Below are 21,201 nucleotides of genomic sequence, written 5' to 3' on the forward strand. Positions count from 1 at the left end.
TCCAAGAAAAGGCCCTACCACCAGGTCAGCAGGTGCAAGTGAGAGAGAGACAGTAACCAAGCTAGGCTTAGTTCCAGGCAGGCCAGAATCTTAGCGAGTAAAGCCACGGATCAGGAGGCCCTATACCTGCTCACTGGGGAGAGTCCAAAAGTGCGCCCTACGTCCGGAGTACCCTGGACCGTGCCTGCATCATCACCAGTAAAGGTACTGAAGCTTACCCCCGTGTGAGTGTCTGTCTTTCCTCCTGGACCGTCCTGCCGTCTCTCCCCAGCATCCACAACCTACACCCCTACACTGCCCTGGAGCTACTGTAGCTCTACCTGTGGAGAGCCACACCATCCCTGCTGCCGTAACACCAGCTCCAGGGGACTGCTCCGCAGCGGCGGCACCCTTTAGCCACAATCCACAGGTGGCGTCACGAACACTTTCCAAATCCCCTATAAACTATCCCCCCTTTTTCTGACCGCCCTGGGTCACGGACCGGGACAGTTACCGTGATATCCCCCCAAGCAACCAGGGGCCCGGCTGCCGAGTACCCCACGGCCCAGGGGGCACGTCACTAACATCTGCCCCAGAGGTCTGCAGCAGCGCCAGTACCCATTACCGGGAACCACAGGTGGTGTCACGAGACAAAACTATTATTCATCCCCTTCAAGCTACAACCCCCTTTTAAAGAATGACCCCAGGGTACGGGCCCGGGAGCCGACTGCCATGACATCCCAAAGAAGGTAAAAGGCCCGGGTACCGAGTCCCCCATATCCTCCTGGGCGAGTCACCCCCAACCCCCATGGGGGACTTGAAAGGAGCAGAGCACAAGCAGCAGCTGGGGCGAATGAAGGAGAGGGAGAAGGATTTATGAATGAGATGCCACTAAGGGGGGGAGAATGCCGGGTGGTCGGGGAGAGTCAGCCTGGGACTGAGCTCGTAACACCCCCCTCTCACTGTTGCTTTTATGTCCAATAGCTGGTATATAAAAACATAGTAGGTATATAAAAACATGCGTGTATTCGAATGCAACGTTGTGTCAAAATTTCAAAGCAATCTGTGCACAACTTTTGGAGATCTAAGATTTTGAACAAACGAACATTTACATTTTTATTTATATAGATCTGTGCTATCTACTGGGCCCATGAGTGAGGGGGTCATTGCTATTTCCTCGGCAGCACCCCCAGATGAAAACAGTTGCAGAGCAGAGAACCACAAACTTCCTGTCTTGCGCTTGCTCTGCAGCTGCGGGCATCTGATAGGCGTAATCACATCAGATAGATATTGTGACGTGCCGCCAGTGTGCTCTGCAGCTGCGGGCATCTGATTGGCGTAATCACATCAGAGAGATCTTGTGATGTGCTGCCAGTGTGCTCTGCAGCTGCGGGCATCTGATTGGCATAAACACATCAGACAGATCTTGTGATGTACCGCCAGTGTGCTCTGCAGCTGCGGGCATCTGATAGGCGTAATCACATCAGACAGATCTTGTGATGTGCCGCCAGTGTGCTCTGCAGCTGCGGGCATCTGATTGGCATAATCACATCAGACAGATCTTGTGATGTGCCGCCAGTGTGCTCTGCAGCTGCGGGCATCTGATTGGCATAATCACATCAGACAGATCTTGTGATGTGCCGCCAGTGTGCTCTGCAGCTGCGGGCATCTGATTGGCATAATCACATCAGACAGATCTTGTGATGTGCCGCCAGTGTGCTCTGCAGCTGCGGGCATCTGATTTGCGTAATCACATTAGACAGATCTTGTGTCGTTCCGCCAGTGTGCTCTGCAGCTGCGGGCATCTGATTGGCATAATCACATCAGACAGATCTTGTGACGTGCCGCCAGTGTGTTCTGCAGCTGCGGGCATCCTTTTGTATAATCACATCAGACAGATCTTGTGACGTGCCGCCAGTGTGCTCTGCAGATGTGGGCATTTGATAGGCCCCTGGATGTAGAGGAGGTGCAGGGCATGTGTAGAGTGTAATATATAGGTATAATTTACATGTTTGTAATTTTACAAAGTGACATGCTGAATCCTAAAGGTGTGTAATATGCGCTCTATTAGGATTTCGCTCTACTTGCTGATTCCAGCGGTCATCACATAATCGCTCACATGTGATTTGCAGACTTGTGGTCATGTGACGACTGACGGTCCTCCTGCTTCTCTCAATTGAAACTTAAAACAATGAAATAGGAGGAGACTTCAGTCGTCTCATGACCACAAGTCAGCAAATCTCATGTAGGTGATCACATGACCACTCGAATGAGCAAATAGAGCGTCATCCTAAGGGCTCGCTCACACTGGCGAGTAGCCAGCGTATAACTTGGACGAGTGCTATCCAATGTTTCATCAGATAGCACTCGCTCCAATGTTATATTATGGGGTAGTGCCAACTATACGTCTATTTTCTCATGCCGAGTCTATTGGTGTGTAGAAAACATCACACTGCACTCGAATGCCATCCAAGTGCAGTCCGATATACGCCGACTCACAGAATGGAGGAGACAGAGGAATTAAGTTCCCAATCTTCTCTGCACCTGTGATCTGATTCTCGCATGCCAGAATCGGATCACAGTATAATGGCACTCGGATCACGCTTGCCACACAGTTTGAGCCAAGGGATATTTGGGTATCGCGACCGATGCTCTCGCATGACAGAATCATCGGATGCTACTCATCAGTGTGAGCGAGCCCTTACAGAGCGCATATTGTGCACCTTAATGATTCAGCATGTCAATGTACAGAATTACAAACAGGGGGGACACCTGTCAGTTTAGGGGAGTAGAGAAGGGAGAAGCCGCCAGAGGCCGGCCTCTAGGGCTAATTGCCCTGGTCACATCTTCCCACGGCCGGATATTGAATGTTTTCTGAAACGCGCGGCCACATCAGAGTAAATCATACAAGGCTGCACTAATCAAGCCAATCTCTGATTCCTGCTGCCCGGGGGTCGTGCAGTAGATATCAGCTGTCAGGTTCCTTATCTTGTGTCAAAACAACATTGGGAGTCTCATACGTTACATGGTGTCATAGCTCTCTGCAGATCACATGTAATGGTTCAATGTGGAAATAGAATGGCTTTTATCAACTTAATGCAACAATACCATCTAAGATACATTATGAGGTTCTGCAGCAGCTGAGGTGTCTATTACAATGTTTTGCAACAGCTGAGGTGTATTATGATGTACTGCAGCAGCTGAGGTGTGTTATGATGTTCTGCAACAGCTGAGGTGTATTATGATGTATGTTCTGTAGCAGCTGAATCAGCTGCAGCTGAGCTGATGTGTATTATGAGGTTCTGCGGCAGCTGAGGTGTATTATAAGGTTCTGAGGCAGCGTGTATTATGAGGTTCTGCAGCAGCTGATGTGTATTATGGGGTTCTGCGGCAGCTGAGGTATCTATTATGAGGTTCTGCTGCAGCTGAGGTATGTATTATGAGGTTCTGCTGCAACTGAGGTATGTATTATGAGGTTCTGCTGCAGCTGAGGTATGTATTATGAGGTTCTGAGGCAGCTGAGGAATGTATTATGAGGTTTTGCAGCAGCTGAGGTATGTATTATGAGGTTCTGTGGCAGCTGAGGTGTATTATGAGGTTCTGCGGCTGCTGAGGTGTATTATGAGGTTCTGCAGCAGCTGAGGTGTATTATGAGGTTCTATAGCAGCTGAGGTGTATTATGAGGTTCTGCACAGCTGAGGTGTATTATGTATAATGCATTGTATTTTTTTCTGAAAATTTCAAAATCATTGACTTTTTTTGCTTTTCATAACATACAAGAAAATCAGAGGCAAATCTTCTGCAATGTCCACATGGTTCGGCGTAGATTTGTATTTCAGATTTCCCGTTAAATTATTTGCAGCATTGTCACTTGGTGTGAGGGTTATTTGGGATAAATGTTATCAGCGGGAGCGGTGGTCAGATGAGAGGAGTTGTAGTCCTCCTCTCCCGACCCCGGTACCACCCGCACCGCGTTTCTGCCGAAAATTCGTGGCCATTGGCTGTAACTGAAAGACAGCAAATCCGCAGGTATAGATATTATACCTGCGGGTTTGCTGCGGGTTCAATGCAAGTCAATGGGCGCGAATTCGCGGCGGGATTGGCCAAGAAATGGTCATGCTGCGGTTTTTACCCCAATGGCAATCTGGAGCGGAAATTTCCGCATCATATGCACAGCACATCCGGATTACCATTGCTACAGCTAGCAGACCTATTACAAGCGTTGTCGCATTTCCGTGGTGGGAAAACCGCCGTGAAAACGCATAAAAAACGCATCGTGTGAACTTAGCCATAAATGGAATCTGTCAGCAATGTCCGCCCCATAGCCTGGAAAAGGTCATTTACATAAGGTGATAAAAGATGATTTCTCCACAACAAGACATCTGATATGAGGCATATAGGGATCGCTGTCCTCAGCAGCCTAGAACCTGTATGTCCATACTAATAGTTCAGGCCAAATGTGGTGACAGATTCCCTGTAACATTTGTATTTTGGCCTGTTTGGCCCTGAGTACACGAAGAGTAGGCGCCAGCTCCATTGTGCATCGTCTGCTGCTCTCATCTTCAATAGTAGAAAGGCATATAGTAGTTGTCGATCCCACTAACTGGGCCCTGACAGGTTCCTCTCTCAGCTCAGAGATGGCAGAATTCTCACCCATGTGTAGAGGAATTTATACCACCTCTCCACGAAAAACAGCAGTGCCTCATTCTCTATATACATGTGGGTCCCATCTGTGAGATCCGCATGTACTATCCATTATGTAATATCCATAGATTCGGCATAAATGCACGAGATAAGAATACCTCTGTAAGGGTAAGTTCAGAAGTCGTGGAATTAATGTGCATTTGAGAAGCAGATTCCTCACTACTAGTGATGAGCGAGCACTAAAATGCTCGGTTGCTCGAAGCTTGGGTCGAGCACATTGGAATACTCGGGTGCTCGACCCGAGCAACGAGCCCAATGTAAGTCTATGGGAAACTCAAGCATTTTTCTGGCGGTACCCCCCAGCGGTCTGCAGAAGGTCATAAATTGCCCAAATCGATGGGAACAGTGCTCAATTAAACGTCAGGCAGGCAGAATATATAGGCGGACAGGCAGGCAGGGTATATAGGAGGGTGCATGAAAAACATAGCAGGGCACTCAGAACACAATAGTGCCCTCCGATTTTCATGCACCCATCTCTTTAAAAAAGCCGGCCGGCAATTCATCAGCGGCATACACCGGTACCCGACAATTTAGAACAGAAAGAATAGAGTATCACACATAGATTAGATAAATAGAAACATGTCAGTCACATATATAATAAGTACAGTGACAGTGTTGGTTACTGTACTTGTCATTTAGTGTTAAAATAAAGGATTTAATAAAAAAAAAATTGGCGTGGGATCCTCCGTAATTTTAGTCTCTATCGGAGGTTAAGCAGATGGCTGGGGCAGATGTTTGAAGCCTGGGAAGGGGGTAATACCCACGGAGCTTCCCAGGCTACTAATATCAGCCCCCAGCTGAATACCTAGCCTTTACTAGCTATTAAAATGGGGGACTCAAAAAAAAAAAATGACGTGGGGCGGCTGACAGCTGGTGTTTCTAGCCTGGGAGTGGGCCAATATTCAAGGCACCCTTCCTGGGCTATTAATATCAGCCCCCAGCTGTCTGCCTAGCCTTTGCTAGCTATTAAAATAGGGGACCCCACGTCATTTTTTTTTGAGGTCCCCCATTTTAATAGCTAGTAAAGGCTAGGTATTCAGCTGGGGGCTGTTATTAGTAGCCTGGGAAGCTCCGTGGCTATTACCCCCTTCCCAGGCTTCAAACATCTGCCCCAGGCATCTGCTTAACCTCCGCTAGAGACTAAAATTATGGGGAACCCCACGCCAACTTTTTTTTTTTTTATAAATCCTTTATTTTAACACTAAATGACAAGTACAGTAACCAACACTGTCACTGTACTTATTATTAGTGATTAGCGAGCACTAAAATGCTCGGGTACTCATTGCTCGGGTCGAGCAAATTGGAATACTCGGGTGCTCGACCCGAGCAACGAGCCCAATGTAAGTCTATGGGATACTCGAGCATTTTTCAGGCGGCTCCCCCCGAAGGTCTGCAGAGGGCCTAAAAATTGCCCAAATCGATGGAAACAATGCTCAAATGACTTGGGAACAGAATGGGGAAGATCCCTGGAAGCATTTCTGACTCCTAGGTCACTGCTGTCAACAACGTTGTCAGAGTATTACGCCACTTTTACGGACTCACAATAAAACATACAAAAACAAAAACAAAATGGATTTTCCTGGGAAATATGTTAAGGAACATCCTTTCCAGGGTAAAGACTTGTATAGAAGGCAAAATAAATAGCCAAAACCAAAAATACTCCTCCACACCTTGGGCTATGTTCACACGTAGCGTTTTTGATGCGTTTTTGCACTTTTGCATTGCTTTCAACCAAGACAAATGCATTCACCAGGAAATGTAATTTTAACATTTTACAACCTTATCTGGCCATGTGGTGTGTGACACATCATCAGACACATACATACAGTGCTGAAAAGACATGGGAACAGCATGGGGAAGACCTCTGGAAGCATCTCTGACTTCCAGGTCACTGCCTAAAGGTGTGCCAATCATAAGTGATCCTTAGCGCATGCGAAGATGCCTCCCGCCATGCACCTGTCATTGCAGACTTGCAACAATCACCGTCGACGTCCTTGTCCCACTGCAGCGTTCAGTTGTCCCTACCCCATTCCTTGGAATGCAAGCGCAAGTATGCAGGCAGCTAGCCACCCACCCACCCACAGGCTGCAATACTATACTGCCAAATTTTTGACAGCTGCTTGCACTTGAAATGTGGCCTATTAAGCTCGTGGAGGCGGAAGCTTTTCATAACCTCATGCCGGCGGTGGCCGGGTGTCATACTCGGTCCCCAGCCGCCACTATATTTCCCGGTATCGCCTCCGCTCGGGTCCCACAACATTACCCGTGCCCTCCCCAGTACACTTACTGGGAAGGACCGCCTAACCACAAACACGTGGACAGGTGAATGTGGCCAGGGACGGTATGGAGCCAGTCCACAACTTTTTTTGCTGACAGTTGTATTTAGCTTGGTGAAAGGACTGGCATAGAGGGAAACCCTATCTACCCTGCATGTCATTTCTCCCAGGAAGTCCTGTAAAGCTGCTTGCACTTGAAATGTGGTCTTTTAGGCTCGTGGAGGCGGAAGCTTTTCACAACCACATGCCTCATGCCCCATGTCCATACTCGGTCCTAAGTCGTCACTATTTCTCCCAGTGTTGTCTCAGTCTTCTACAAGCGCGGGTCCCTGAACATTACTGCTGGTACTTTTCTGTGGGAATTTGCTTGCCTCCTACCAGCCTGGAATATTTCCAGCAAACTATGGTACGACGCCATGGTATTAGCACTGGCCCCAGTACCAGTAGCGAAGCCATCCCCAATTTCCTTCTCAGGAATTTTATTTGGTAGATTGAGTGGCTGCCCAAATACATTTTCTCACAAAGGAGCTGAAAATAGAGTGGCAGCAGGTGCAAGTTTCTCCAGCCTGTTAGATATTAGAGGGTGAACGGCAGCACATTGGATCAGTGGTTAGCACTAAAGACTTGCAGCGCTGGGATCCTGGGTTCAAATCCCAGCAAGGACAACATCTGCAAGGACTTTGTATGTTCTCCCTGTGTTTGCGTGGGTTTCCACCTCAGTAAAAAAGCAGCCATAGAGTGTCCAGGTACCTTTCCACACACTTTTCTTAGCCAGGACTGCTTCTCGGCAGGGTTGGACAGTCCCACCAGGAGAGTTTATGATAGCGCTAACTTTGCAACTGCTATGGGGCTCTTGAGCGGGGGAGAAAGGTTAGCCCTCAGACGCAAATCATCTGGTGGGCACAATGTTTTTCAATCTGAAACAGCTTCTCAGTGGGAGTTGTATTTCACCACAACCATATTCTTTAGCTCGGTGAAAGGACTGGCATAGAGGAAAACCGTATCTACCCCGGCTGTCATTTCTCCATCACCAGGTTCCGCCCATTGTCACATACGTCCATGGCTGGCTGTATGTTCAGCGGTGAGAGCCACAGATCAGGCTGCTGTGTTACAGCTTTCAACAACTCTGCAGCACTGGGCAGTTTGTCAATTAAGCATTAAGCATGTTATCTTCAGCACAGCCTCTTGCTGCTTGGCCAAGGCAGTGCTGCAGTGCTATCAGCTTGTGACTGATGTGGTCATTTCGGAGATGGAGGAGGTGCATGAGCTGAACAATGTGATTACATTGTTATTAAATTGGTGACGCTGTTTTTTATAATAAAGAAAGATCCTATTGTTTTGTTTTTTTTACGTTTCTTTTAAGACAAATGCATTCACCGGGAAATGTCATTTTAACATTTTACAACCTTATCTGGCAATGTGGTGTGTGACACATCATCAGACACATCCTGTTTTATTTATGATGGAGGGACTCTGAAAGTCATAAAGCCTATTTTTATAGGGATATCAGACGGCCCTTACTATTCTTAAAAGGCCAGCAGTCAGCCCTAGCTATTGTTAGAGAGCCATCAGCCGGCTATGCTTTGTTGTTCCCATTATTAACAATTGTGTCTCCTATACTGTCATTGCGTATCCAGTGACTGCAAGGGCTGCCAAAAATTTGGACGCAACCCAATACCCCTTTGAAGAGACATAGAGGAGGGTCTCAGTAAAAAAAATGTTCCCATTACAAAGGAGCGGGTCTCCTATAGTAGTAATGCCCATGCTGTGACTGCAAGGGCTGGCAAAATTTGGGAAAAACCCCACTAAGAATTTAAAGACACACGGAGCAGGGCCACCGTAACAAGGTACGACATGTTCCCATTAGAAAGGAGAGAGTCTGCTATACAGTTATAGGGTATGCAGTCAGTCCAACGGCTGACCAATTTTAGGAAAAACCCCACTAAGAATTTAAAGACACACAGAGCAGGGCCACAGTAACAAGGTACGACATTTTCCCATTAGAAAGAAGAGAGTCTGCTTTACAGTTATAAGGTATGCAGTCAGTCCAACAGCTGACCAATTTTAGGAAAAACCCCACTAAGAATTCAAAGACACATAGAGCAGGGCCACAGTAACGACAAATTCCCATTAGAAAGGAGAGAGTCTCCCATAGTGTTGGCCTATCCAGTGAATGCAAGGGCTGCAAGAAATTTGGAGGCACTTCAATGCCCCTTGGAAGAGACATGGAGGAGGGCCTCATAAAAAAATGTTCCCATTAGAACGGAGCCTGCCTCCTATACTTGTAATGCCCATGCACTAAGTGTATGGGCTGACAAACATTTACCCCTGGGGGTATACATGAACATACTGTATCAAAATTTTTTTTTATGGGCATCATAAACACCCTTTAAAAAATTTAGGTGGGTGTTGCATCACGGACCACGGTCACCCTGGTGATATGGCGGTGGAGGATGAGGAGAAGGAGGAGGACAAGAGCAAATAGCCAAAATCAGGAAGCGTATACCCATGTGTGAGTATGAAAAGGTGCATGGGAATACACCTCTGAAGAAAAGAAACTGGATTGGAGTTTATGTTACGCTGCTATCATTCGGTGGTGTTGAGATGTCTGGCCCAATCCAGCCCTTGTTCATTTTTATAAGAGTCAGCCTCTCAGCATTTTCAGTTGACAGGCGGATGCGCTTATCAGTTATAATTCCACCAGTGGCACTAAAAACCCGCTCTGATAAAACGCTGGCGGCAGGGCAGGCCAGTACCTCCAAGGCATAAAGAGCCAGTTCATTCCACATATCCAGCTTGGATACCCAATAATTATAAGGCACAGCGGAATCACGAAGGACGTTAGTACGGTCGGAAAGATACTCCCTCAGCATCTTCCCAAACTTTGCACTCCTTGTGAGAGTACCCCGCGCCTCAGGGCCTGTCCGATGGGAGGGTCTGAGAAAACTCTCCCAGAACTTTGACAGTGTTCCCCAGCCTCTGCTGGATTGAAGTTGTGTCTCTCTCGCCTGTACACCTTGGTAGTCCAACAAAGTGTGCCCTCTGCTGCCAGCGTTTTCAGATGGGAATTTTTTTAATAGTTCCGCAACAAGGGCCTTCTGGTACAGCCACATTTTTGTAGACCTGTCCGCCTCAGGAATAAGAGATATAAAGTTCTCCTTGTTGCGTGGGTTTAGAAGTGTCACCAACCAGTAATGGCTGTCACCCAAAATTTTGAGAACGCGAGGGTCATGGGAAAGGCAGCGTAACATAAACTCAGCCATGTGTGCCAGACTACTAACAGGAAAGACTTCCGTGTCCTCAACAAGAGGATGACAGACCATGCTCTCCTCCTCCTCCTCTCTGTCCTCTGGCCATCCACACTGAACAGACGGTATGACAGTTGTGCAGGTAGTACCATATATAGTGCATGAAACTTACTCCTGTCCTTCCTCCTCCTCCTCCTTCTCTTCCTCATTGTCACCCAATCCACATTGGGATGAGATGAGGCTTGGCTGTGTGTAATCACCCTGTATGGTTCCTTGCTCCATATCATCGTGCTCCGCCTGCAATGCATCCTCTTTGATTGTGAGCAGAGAGCATTTCAGAAGACAGAAAAGTGAGATGGTGATGCTAATTATGGCGTCATCGCTGCTCACCATGTTGGTGGAGTCCTCAAAGTTTTGGAGGATGGTACATATGTCTGACATCCATGTCCACTCCTGACGTCTTATGTGTGGAGTCTGAACTGAATAGCGACTTCCTTGTTGATGCTTGTACTCAACAACTGCCCTCTTCTGCTCACAAATCCTTCCCAACATCTGCAGTGTAGAGTTCCAACGGGTGGGGACATCACACACTAGTCTGTGAGCCGGAAGCTGCAAACTCTGCTGAAACACTGCAAGGGCGGCGGAAGCTGTCTTTCTAAAATGGGCACACAGGCGGCGTACTTTAACAAGCAGATCCAGCAGCTCCGGGTAGGATTTGAGAAACCGCTGAACCGAGAGGTTAAGCACATGGGCCAGGCATGGTACGTATGTGAGCTCGCCTCGCCTCAGAGCCACCACCAGGTTCCAGCCATTGTCACACACGACCATGCCTGACTGTAAGTTCAGCGGTGTGAGCCACAAATCTGCCTGGTCTTTCAGAGCTGTCCACAACTCTTCAGCATTGTGCGGTTTTTCACCTAAGCATATTAGCTTCAGCACAGCCTGTTGCTGCTTGGCTGAGACAGTGCTGCAGTGCTTCCAGCTTGTGACTGATGTGATCATTTCGGAGATGGAGGCTGAAGAGGAGGAGGAGGCTGAGGAAGATGAGGTGCAGGAGCTGTACCCTGATTGACCTAGGGCCCGCAATCCTTGGCGTCGGGAGGACGTGTTCCGTCCCAAGATCTGACTGGGTCCCAGCTTCCACTATGTGAACCCAGTGTGCCATCAGCAAGATGTACCATCCCTGTCCACAAGCACTTGTTCACGTGTCCGTCGTTAGGTAGACTTTACCGGTAACTGCGTTGTTGAGAGCATGGCTAATGTTTTGGGTCACGTGCTTGTTTAATGCGGGGACGGCACACTGGGAGAAATAGTGGCGGCTGGGGACCAAGTACCGAGGGACGGCCGCCGCCATCAGGTTTAGGAATTCTTCCGTCTCCACAAGCCTAAAAGGCAACATTTCGAGCGCAAGCAGTTGTGAAATGTGAGAATTTAGTAGTGTGGCCTGTGGGGCATTGGCTGCATATTTGCGCTTGCGTTCCAAGGACTGGGGTATGGACAACTGAACGCTGTGCTGGGACAAGGACATGGACGTGCTTCCTGATGCTGCTACTTGAGAGTGTGCAACGACAGGTGCAGGGCAGGAGGCATCTTCGCATGCACCATGGACAGGGGATTGGCTTGCATCCACAACAGTGGAAGAAGCAATGGTGCCACCCGCAGACACTGTTCCTGAACCCTGGGGTTCGGCCCACAAAGTCGTGTGCTTTGCTGCCATGTGCCTGATCATGCTGGTGGTGGTCAGGCTGGTCGTTTTGCCACCCCTGCTGATGATGGCCTGGTAGGTGGTGCAAATGGCCTTTTTGGGGTTATCGGCAGAGTCTTTAAAAAACAACCAGACTCGGGAGGACCTAACAGTTGTACTGGCAACTTCCTTCGTGTTGGTGTTACGGGGAACGGTTGCCTGCCTTCTGTCTGCGGCCACCACACTGCTTCTTCCTGCCTGTTGGGGTGCTCTGCCTCCCTCCACCTGTGTGCTGCTGTCCTCGCTCTGCATGCCCTCCTGCCACCACATCATCTTCCACTTCCGCACCCTGGTCCTCTTCCTGACTTTCTGGCAATTGTGTCTTATCATCGTCCACCTCTTGTGACACTTTCCCACCGTCGCCTTCGTGTGACTGTGGCTGCTCAAATATTTAGGCATCGCTACACGCGATCTCCTCTTGCTTCAAGTGGACCGGGCGAGAGGCCCGAATCTATAAATGGAAAAGTGAACAGCTCTTTAGAGTGTCCAAGTGTGGGATCAGTTTTCTCTGGGTACTCGGCATGGAGGGAGGAAGGAGGATCAGGTTGAGGAATATGTGGTCCAGACTCACGGCTACTGAGACTTGACCGTGTGGAAGACAGGGTGGTGGTGGTGGCTAAGTGACTGGAAGCATTATCCGCTATCCAACCAACAACCTTTTGACACTGCTCTGAGTTCAATAGTGGTGTACTGCGGTCCCCTAGAAATTGGGACAGGAAGGTCAGGCGAGAAGATGTGGGTTTTTGTTGTGGCACAATTTTGGCTTGCCCACGGCCTTGTCCTCGGCCTCTGCATGCACCATTACCATCACGTAATGACTGAGTTTGGAGCGAACTTATATGTGAGCCGTGTGACGGAGAAAACACAGTTTTAAATACCTGGCCTGTAGGTAACTAGTTTGAACAGCAAACTGGTGTGAATTGCTTCACTAACACACTAAAGGAAATTTTTAATGGAGGCCACAAATGGCAGTATTTTCTGACAACGTATATGTGATCCGTGTGACGGAGAAAACACAGTTTTAAATACCCGACCTGTAGGTAACTGTTTTGAATAGCAAACCAGTGTCATAAACTTTGCTGACATACTGAAAAAAAAATTTAATGCAGGCCAGAAATGGCAGTATTTTCTGAAAACGTATATGTGATCCGTGTGACGGAGAAAACACAGTTTTAAATAGCTGGATTTTTAGCACTGTAATATGGAAAGGACCTGGCTGTATTTTGCAGTGCCAACAAGCAAATGGCGCAGAAAAACGGTGTTCTCTGGATTGCTTTTTAAGCAAATTATGAGGATTAAGATGCAAAAAAAAATTATTCCTGTTCCCTGAGACCTGGGCCTATTTCTAGAAATATAACAGCAGCAGAAGGCAGAGCTGGAATGGAGCCTCTTGTCCTATGTGTACTGCAGTCTGTTATATACCCTGCCTGCCTATATACACTGCCTGCCTGATATCTCTGCAGATGGATTAGTTAGTCCTCAAAAGGACTGTTTGTTAAGATGGATATGTGTAATGTACGTTTTTTCTCCCTACAATACCTAATACACGATTAAATCTCTCCCTAGCTCAGCAGCGCCTCTCCCTACACTGTCTGATCTGGAGTGACTGTGACTAGCATGGTGGCGCCAGGTCTTATATAGACCTGATGACACTGTGCGGCCAGCCAATCACTGTAATGGCCACAACCAACATGGCTACGGCATTACAGTGCATGGCAGGCAATCCCTGCATGTTCATTGGCGCTCCAAAGAGTGCCAAACATGCAGTGAGGGGACCCGAGTTCCCGCCCGAGCAACCCGGAAAAACTCGCCGAGCTTGTAGAGCACCATGATGCTCGGGCGAGTAACGAGTAGTGGCGAGCGCGTTCGCTCATCACTACTCACTACAAATTTGCAAGAATATATATTGCAATATATGTGACAAAATCAATTTTCCTAGTATATAAAAAAAACTAGTTCCTGTTCTCATTTGTGTCCTAGAAAACTGTGTAAAAAAAATCAATGAGGCTTGGGCACCAAGTGGCAGTTTTGCACAGGGCACCATTCAGGCTAAGGCCGGCCCTGGAGCCAGTCATTTAAATTCACCTTCCCACCTGCTTGGTTTCCATCTATCTCCACCCCTCTCTGGCTTGATGAAGCCATCATACAGTTATGGGGGGTTGTGTTTGCCTTGCCCCAACCGAGCTTTTTCTAAAGAAAAAGTTGGTGGATCTGTATAGAACTGGTGTAAAAATATCTCAGATTTTTAAAACAAAATGCTTGTTGAATCAGGCCCTAATACTATCTTACCACAATGAGTATTTGGTGAGTTTTTGATGCTCTCGATTTTTTGCAGCATTTCTGTACCTATTAGGTAAATTAGTTTTTTTTTTTCATTGCAGTTTTGAGTGCATTTTTATTTTGTTTTTGACAATGACTTTCGTCTGTTTTTGATATGTCATATTTTAACTAAAGCTACTTTGTTTTTGATACTTCCTGGTATTTGACAAAACTTTATTGATACAGACGTGAGTGGTTTACATGCATTTTAGAGCTTCTCCACAGCAGGAACGCCATTCTTTACTATAGGCCAGGAATTATGACCACATCCAGAACTCGGAGGATACTGGAAGCCCTCCCCTGAAGCGCAGATGTAAGGGCGGTCTCATGGTCACACAGACCCTCCATTTTTAATTAACCGTTGTATGGTGTTGATATAAAACATATGGTCAGTCTAGGTCACAGGGGTCAAAAGGTCAGAACAGTAAGCTGTGGTGACCACGAGTGGGTTATAACTGGTTTCATCTGGTTGCACTTGGCGCCCTTTTTTTTCCAGGTTTCTGATTCGTGGATACAAAAAAAAAAAAGGGAAGGTCAGCTGTATATAAGTCGGGTTATCCTCACAACCTGTCAAAAGAGTGAAGATCCCACCCTCCCTCCCTTTTAAATTTTAATTTTCTGTCATGATGTTTATTTGAGGGAAAATTGCCCAGTCTTTGCTGGGCGGATTGGATTATTTCAGTGGATAAAAAATTGATTGGTAATATGTTTATTATTATATTTTACGTATAAAACGATTGTTCAAGTTACCCAGAATAAACACCACGGCCATTATTATTCCATAATTTGGTGTCTTGTGTATTTTCTTTATATTGTCAGTGGGTATTGTGTTATCATGCGCGTCATAAGGTCACAACATTAATGTCGGGATCCTATGACACAAAGGGATCTCCGACACCTTGACGAGGATGTCTTGGAGATGTGGTTCGCTACAGTGGAAAGTAGAGGACCGGACAGCGAGCGGCACGGTGGCCGAAGAGGTGAGCATTAGTTTTTTTTATTTAATACTCACTTCACCATCCTATCCTTTTCTTTACATTGTTAGACATGATGCATCTTTGGCCTCTAGACTATAGGCCAGGGTTTCCGGCTGCGTCCATCCCGGAGCTTACAGCTCGTCATAAGATTTCGATGACAATGCGACCATATGATGCTCAGTGGGCTCCAGCCTAGACATGGCCAGCTGTGAGAGGAGTATATTAGCTTGTTTTTGTTTTTTGAATATTCGACATTTGTAACTAGGGGTCATAGCCAAGTAGGATGTTTGTAAGTCGGTGACTCACTGTACAATTGGTGCTTGTTGGAGACAGAAATCTGACTGTTTAGAGTAGGTCAAGCCCAACATCCCGGATTTGACATACTACCTATGCATCAAGTTCAGCTGTTCAGGGACTCAGAGGGAAAGGGGTGTATACTGCTGCTTTATAAGAGACTAGGCAGTACAGCTGAGCAAAAGAATAGAAGATTTATGTAAAATATCCCCTTCAGCCATAGTATGAGTGGACAGGGTTTGGTGGCACAGCAGAAAATGGGCAGGCTTCTCAAGGTAGTGTTACCAGCTAATGGAAGTTGCCTGTGCTTACCTCGATATTTGGCAGATCACGGCTCCCATCAGTCTAAGGCTGTTTTTATTTAGTTCTGGATTCTACCTACCCTTTAAATTTGTAGGGTTTTGGCCCAAGAAAGTGACTGAAATATGCACTTTGAGTAATGTGTGGCTGGCACACATGTAACAATTATCTAAAGCGTGATTGGCATTAATGTGGCATGTGCCTAGTTTGTGACTGAGGTTCATGTAACAGGAGCCTAGTGTGTGAATGGCATTTATGTTTCGTGCTTCTATTGTGTTTCTGGCATGTATGTGGTATGTGTCTAGTGTGTGGCTTGAATGAATGTGAAATTTGTCTAGTGTGTGACTATCTTGTATGTGACTTGGATTTATGTGCATATGTCTAGTGTGTTACCGGTGTTTGTGTCATGTTTCTATTGTGCTTCTGGCATGTATGTGGCATGTGTTTAGGGTGTGACTTGCATGTATGTGACATTTGTCTAGTGTATAACTGAGATCTAAAGTGAGTCTGTCAATAAGATCAACCTCCTAAGCTGTCTATCTAGGCATGCAGGTCATAAGAAGCTGAATCAAAATGATACCTAGATATCTGTGATCTGATGCCTTATTCCAGAGATATCCACATTTTTCTTAATAAGTAAATGAGCTGTTAAGATCTATGGGCTGGACATAGATCTGCCTGAAACTCTGGCTTTTGCTACAATTACTGCTGCAAGTTTTTTGTTGTATGTCTCTACTACCTTTGCACATCTAGAGGCTTAAAGTGTTGCCCATTCTTCTTTGCAACCTCATCTGCGTTGTGGGTTTACGAGCCGCAGCATGTTCGAAGACGCAAGTGTCCACTGCAGATTTTGACTGTTTAAATGTCATTACACGCGGTAGATCCACATGTACTGACAAAACAAGTGCGGCATTAGAACGCAGCTATTTGGATGCAGCAAAAATACACTGCGTCCAAAGCACTGCTGGTTCCTGTTCGTGGGAACGTACCCTAAAAGGTTTTTCTCCAGGATTGTCCTGTATTTAGCTCCATCCATTTTCCCATCAACTCTGACCAGCTTCCCTGTCCCTCCTGAAGAAAAACATCCCCACAGCATGATCATGATGCTGCAGCCACCATGTTTGACGATGGGAATGGTGTTTTCAGGGTGATGTGCAAAGTTAGTTTTCTGCTACCTATAATGTTTTGCATTTAACCCAAAAAGTTCTACTTTGGTGTTATCTGACCAGTGCACCTTCTTCCACGTGCTAGCTGTCCCCTATATGGCTTTTTGCAAATTGCAAACTGGACTTCTTATAGCTTGCTTTTGCTTTCAAAAAAGGCTTTATTCTTGTCGCTTAAATAAGGATCATATTTGTGGAGTTTACGACTAATATTTGTCCCATGGTCAGATCCTCCCACCTGAGCAGTGGATCTCTGCAGTTTCTCCAGAGTGACCATGGACCACTTGGCTGCTTCTTTAATTAGTGCTCTCCTTGCTTGGGATGTCTGTTTAGGAGGAAGGCGATGTATTGGTAGGTTTGCAGTTGTGCCATACTACTTTCATTTTTGGATGATGGCTTGAACAGTCCCCCGAGAGATCTCCAGAGCTTGGACTACTTTTTCATAACCTAACTTTACTTCACTCTTCTCCACAACTTTATCCCTGACCTGTCTGGTGTGTTCTTTGGTTTTATTGATGCTGTTTGATCTCTAATGTTCTCAAACAAACCTCCAAGGCCTTAGTTATACTTAGAATACATTTCACACAGGTGAACTGAATTTACTAATTATGTGACTTCTTGTGGCAATTAGTCACTCAGGATTTTATTTAGGGGTATCAGACTACAGGGGGCTGAATGCAATGCCATTTATCATTTTCTTTACACGTCACAAATATTTGCTACTTCGTGTTAGTATATCACATACAATTCCAATAAAAAAAATTTAAGGCTATGTGCACACGAAGCGTTTTTGATGTGTTTTAGCAACATTTTTTTTCGCCGCGGAAATGCAACAAAAATGCTTGTTAATAGGTCTACCAGCTATAGTATTGCGGAAAAACGCAGCATGTCCATTATGCCAAGTGTTTCCCGCCCATTGACTATAATTGAAACGCAGCAAATCCACAGGTATATGCTGCGTTTCAATTAAAGCCAATGAGCGGGAAACGCTCTGGAAACGCGGTGTGGGTGGTACCCGGGTAGGGAGAGGAAGACTACAACTCCTCTCATCCGACGGCCGCTCCCGCTGATAACAGCGAGAGCGGCGCTGCTTAGGGGACCTGTAGTTCTCCTCAGCAGAGCCGGGAACCACCAGCAGTGAAAAAAAAAAAAAAAAAGTAAAAAAAAAAAACCCTTCATACTCACCTGTACGGCGCCCACTGGTGTCCTCCTGGTCCCCGGCTATGTTGTCTCCCCGGTGGCCGTCAGTATATTGCAGGGAGCATGCTGTGTGCTGATCTCTCACGTGACATCACCATGGGAACATTCAGAAGAACGTTCCCATGGTGGTAAGTTCACTGGGGCTGATCAGCTGATCTTCAGCTGATGAACCCCAGTGACCTCCTGCAGCAGCATGTATACTGACAGGGGTGATTTTACACCCCTGTCAGTATACACTGCTGTCTTCTACAGCAGTGACGTCAGTGATTGAGAGGATAATAAAAAAAATTGTAGAACCGCGTGTTTTTTATTTCCTTAAAATACTTCATTCTGGCCGTGTCTTTTATTGAAAAAGCGGCGACCATTTTACTGCGCGGTTAGTAATAGGGGCGTCTTATAGACGCCCTCATTACTAACCTGGGCTTCATGTCAGCTGCCAATACAAGGCTGATGTGAACCCCAACCCCATTATCCCACTCACCACTGCTATGGTGGAAAGAGCGGAGGCTAAGTGCCAGATTTGGCACATCTTATGGATGCGCCATTTATGGGACTGCTGAGGGGTGATATTAATAGCTGTGGAGGGGGCTAGTATTCATGACCTCTTCTCTGGCTATTAATATCAGCCTGCAGCTGTCTGCTTAGTCTTTGCAGGTTAGATTTTATAGGGGGACCCCACGTAATTTTTTTTCTGGGGTCCTCCTGTAATCTAGTCAGTAAAGGCTAAGCAAACAGCTGTGGGCTGATATTAATAGCCAGGGAACATTGTTGGGTAATGGCCCCTTCTCCAGCTACTAATATCAGCCCCCAGTGGTCAGCCTTCCCTCTGCTGGTTATAAAAATGCAGGAGCCCACGCCATTTTTTTCTTAAATTTTAGACTCTGTGCCCACGATCCGGACTTAGCAGCGCTTTGGACGCATATTTTCGCTATGTCAAAAACATTGCATTCTATTGAACGCAGGTAAATCCACATGTGTTCACTGAACCATGCGAAATTATCGCATTCAGTACTTTCTAGTGGTCAAATTTCTGTTGTGGAGACTAGCGACTCCACAAGAGAATTTGACATGCTGCGGCCCTGAAAGACGCGCTGGTTATCAGTGTCCATGGGTGATTCGCAGCCTCTGATGCACTCATAGTGGACATGGGATTTCTAGAGATCCCATTCACTATGCTGTAACATCTGGATGCTGCGGGTTTGACTCTGTATAAACACGCAGCGTCAAACCTGCAGCGCCTCCTGACCATGGCCACGTACCCAAACTCACCCACAGCATGTCAATTTCTGTAACAGACACTCTAGTCTCCGCTGCAGATTTTGACCGATTGAAGTGTCATTATATGTGGTGGATTCACATGTACCGACATCAAAAGTGCGGCATTAGAACACCTCGTTTTGGACACAGCAAAAATATGCTGCATCCAAAGCGCTGCTGAGTGCTGATCGGGGGGACGTAGCAGCTAACAAACAGCTGTGAGCTGTTAATATTGGCCAGGGACCACGTTTGAAAATGGCACCTTCCCAGGCTAAAAATACCAGCTCACAGCAGCCGCATCAATTACATGAATAGAAATGCTAATGAAGATTGGGTGTATAGGATCAGCTGACACCTGGCTCTTTTGTTTTGTGTTATGACAAGGTGTCAATCAGACTTTTTCATAACCAAACTTAATTAAAGTAAAGTAAAGAGAATAAATAAACACACAGAGCAAACACTTTATTTGAAATACAACAGACACATTTTTTAATCATTTCAATTAACCAATATACTCACCCCAGTTCTGAAGGTAATCCAAGGGTTTAAGCAATGTCCCACCAAATAACTTTATTTAGCTCCAAAAAGCATTCATTGATGTACAAAAATGCTTCAAAAAACTTTTCAAAAAACGCGTCAAAACCGTGCGGAATTTCCGCAGCATTTTTCCTGCCAAGGAGATGCAGAAATGCTCAGGAAATTTGTGCTTCAAATCCTGATCGTGCGCACATAGCCTAAGTTTGTAGATGTAACAAAAAAAATTTGAAAAAGTTCACGGGGTATGAATACTTTTTCGTGGCACAGTATGTAGCATTTGTCAAGTGTCTAACTGCCATTTTATATGGCATGTGTCTTTCTGTATCCTTCTTGACATAAAAGTGAGTGGAGCCCAAACACATTTCTTGCACAGTGGCCCCACGCTGTAAGTGTCCGCCACTGCCTACATCATTGTATTGTTTGCATTTCGTGAAACCTCAGCAGGGTTAATAATGCAGTTTGCGTAAGAGTCAATTTAGTCAAGGGAAAGTTAAGGGTTGACTTGTAGTCAATCTCCATCACACAAACTATGTAAAGTCCTAAACCTATCATACCCTTTTTATGAATAATTATTTATGGCATACACATGTAAAGTGACACACTGGCTTTATTACATGTCATTGTTTATGTGACATGCAGAAGTAGTGCTGTCGCGTTAAAAGCATTCAGCAACTATTAGAAGTAACACAAACACAGGAGACAGGAAGTGTTGTGCTCCAGAAGCATCCAGCAACTAGAGGGGTTAACACAGTCACAGGAGAAGGGGAGTGTTTTTAGCAGAGCCCCAGGGGGATTGTGGGGAAGAGAAAAGGTGGCTTATGACCTGTATCTCACAGAAGATAAGGGAACAGAATTCAGATCAGAAGGAAGCTAAACACAGGTCAGTTAGACTCCCTGAGCTAACAGTGTGGAGTATTATCTGCCAGGAAGATAAGGACTGGAAGGAAGCCTGTCATAGACATCATCTCCCTCATCACACCCTCCTCCCCTCCATCTCCATGCAGGATAAAGAATGCTGTGTACTATTGAGTCCTTGTGAAGGAAAAGCCTGTGGTTGTGTATACATTAAAACTGTGCTGTACTGTGCTACCGAATAATAGACTGTGTACTACTGTGCTGCGAAGGAGACTGTACTGTTATTACTGGAGCCTGTTGCTCAAAGAGACATTTACAATGCTTGCACTGGCCGTACCTCATTAAATG

At 46.2% G+C, this 21,201-nt stretch overlaps 1 protein-coding gene across 3 annotated transcripts in view; it reads right to left on the minus strand.

The window, feature by feature from the left end:
- LOC141252892 (opticin-like) overlaps positions 1–21,201 on the minus strand; it is a 224,209-nt gene that overhangs the window by 18,143 nt on the left and 184,865 nt on the right. The gene's annotated exons all lie outside the window — the stretch shown is intronic.

This window comes from Phyllobates terribilis, unplaced genomic scaffold, assembly GCF_046119375.1.
Source record: "Phyllobates terribilis strain yellow unplaced genomic scaffold, ASM4611937v1 Scaffold_2__4_contigs__length_985480577, whole genome shotgun sequence".
Classification (NCBI taxonomy): Eukaryota; Metazoa; Chordata; class Amphibia; order Anura; family Dendrobatidae; genus Phyllobates; species Phyllobates terribilis.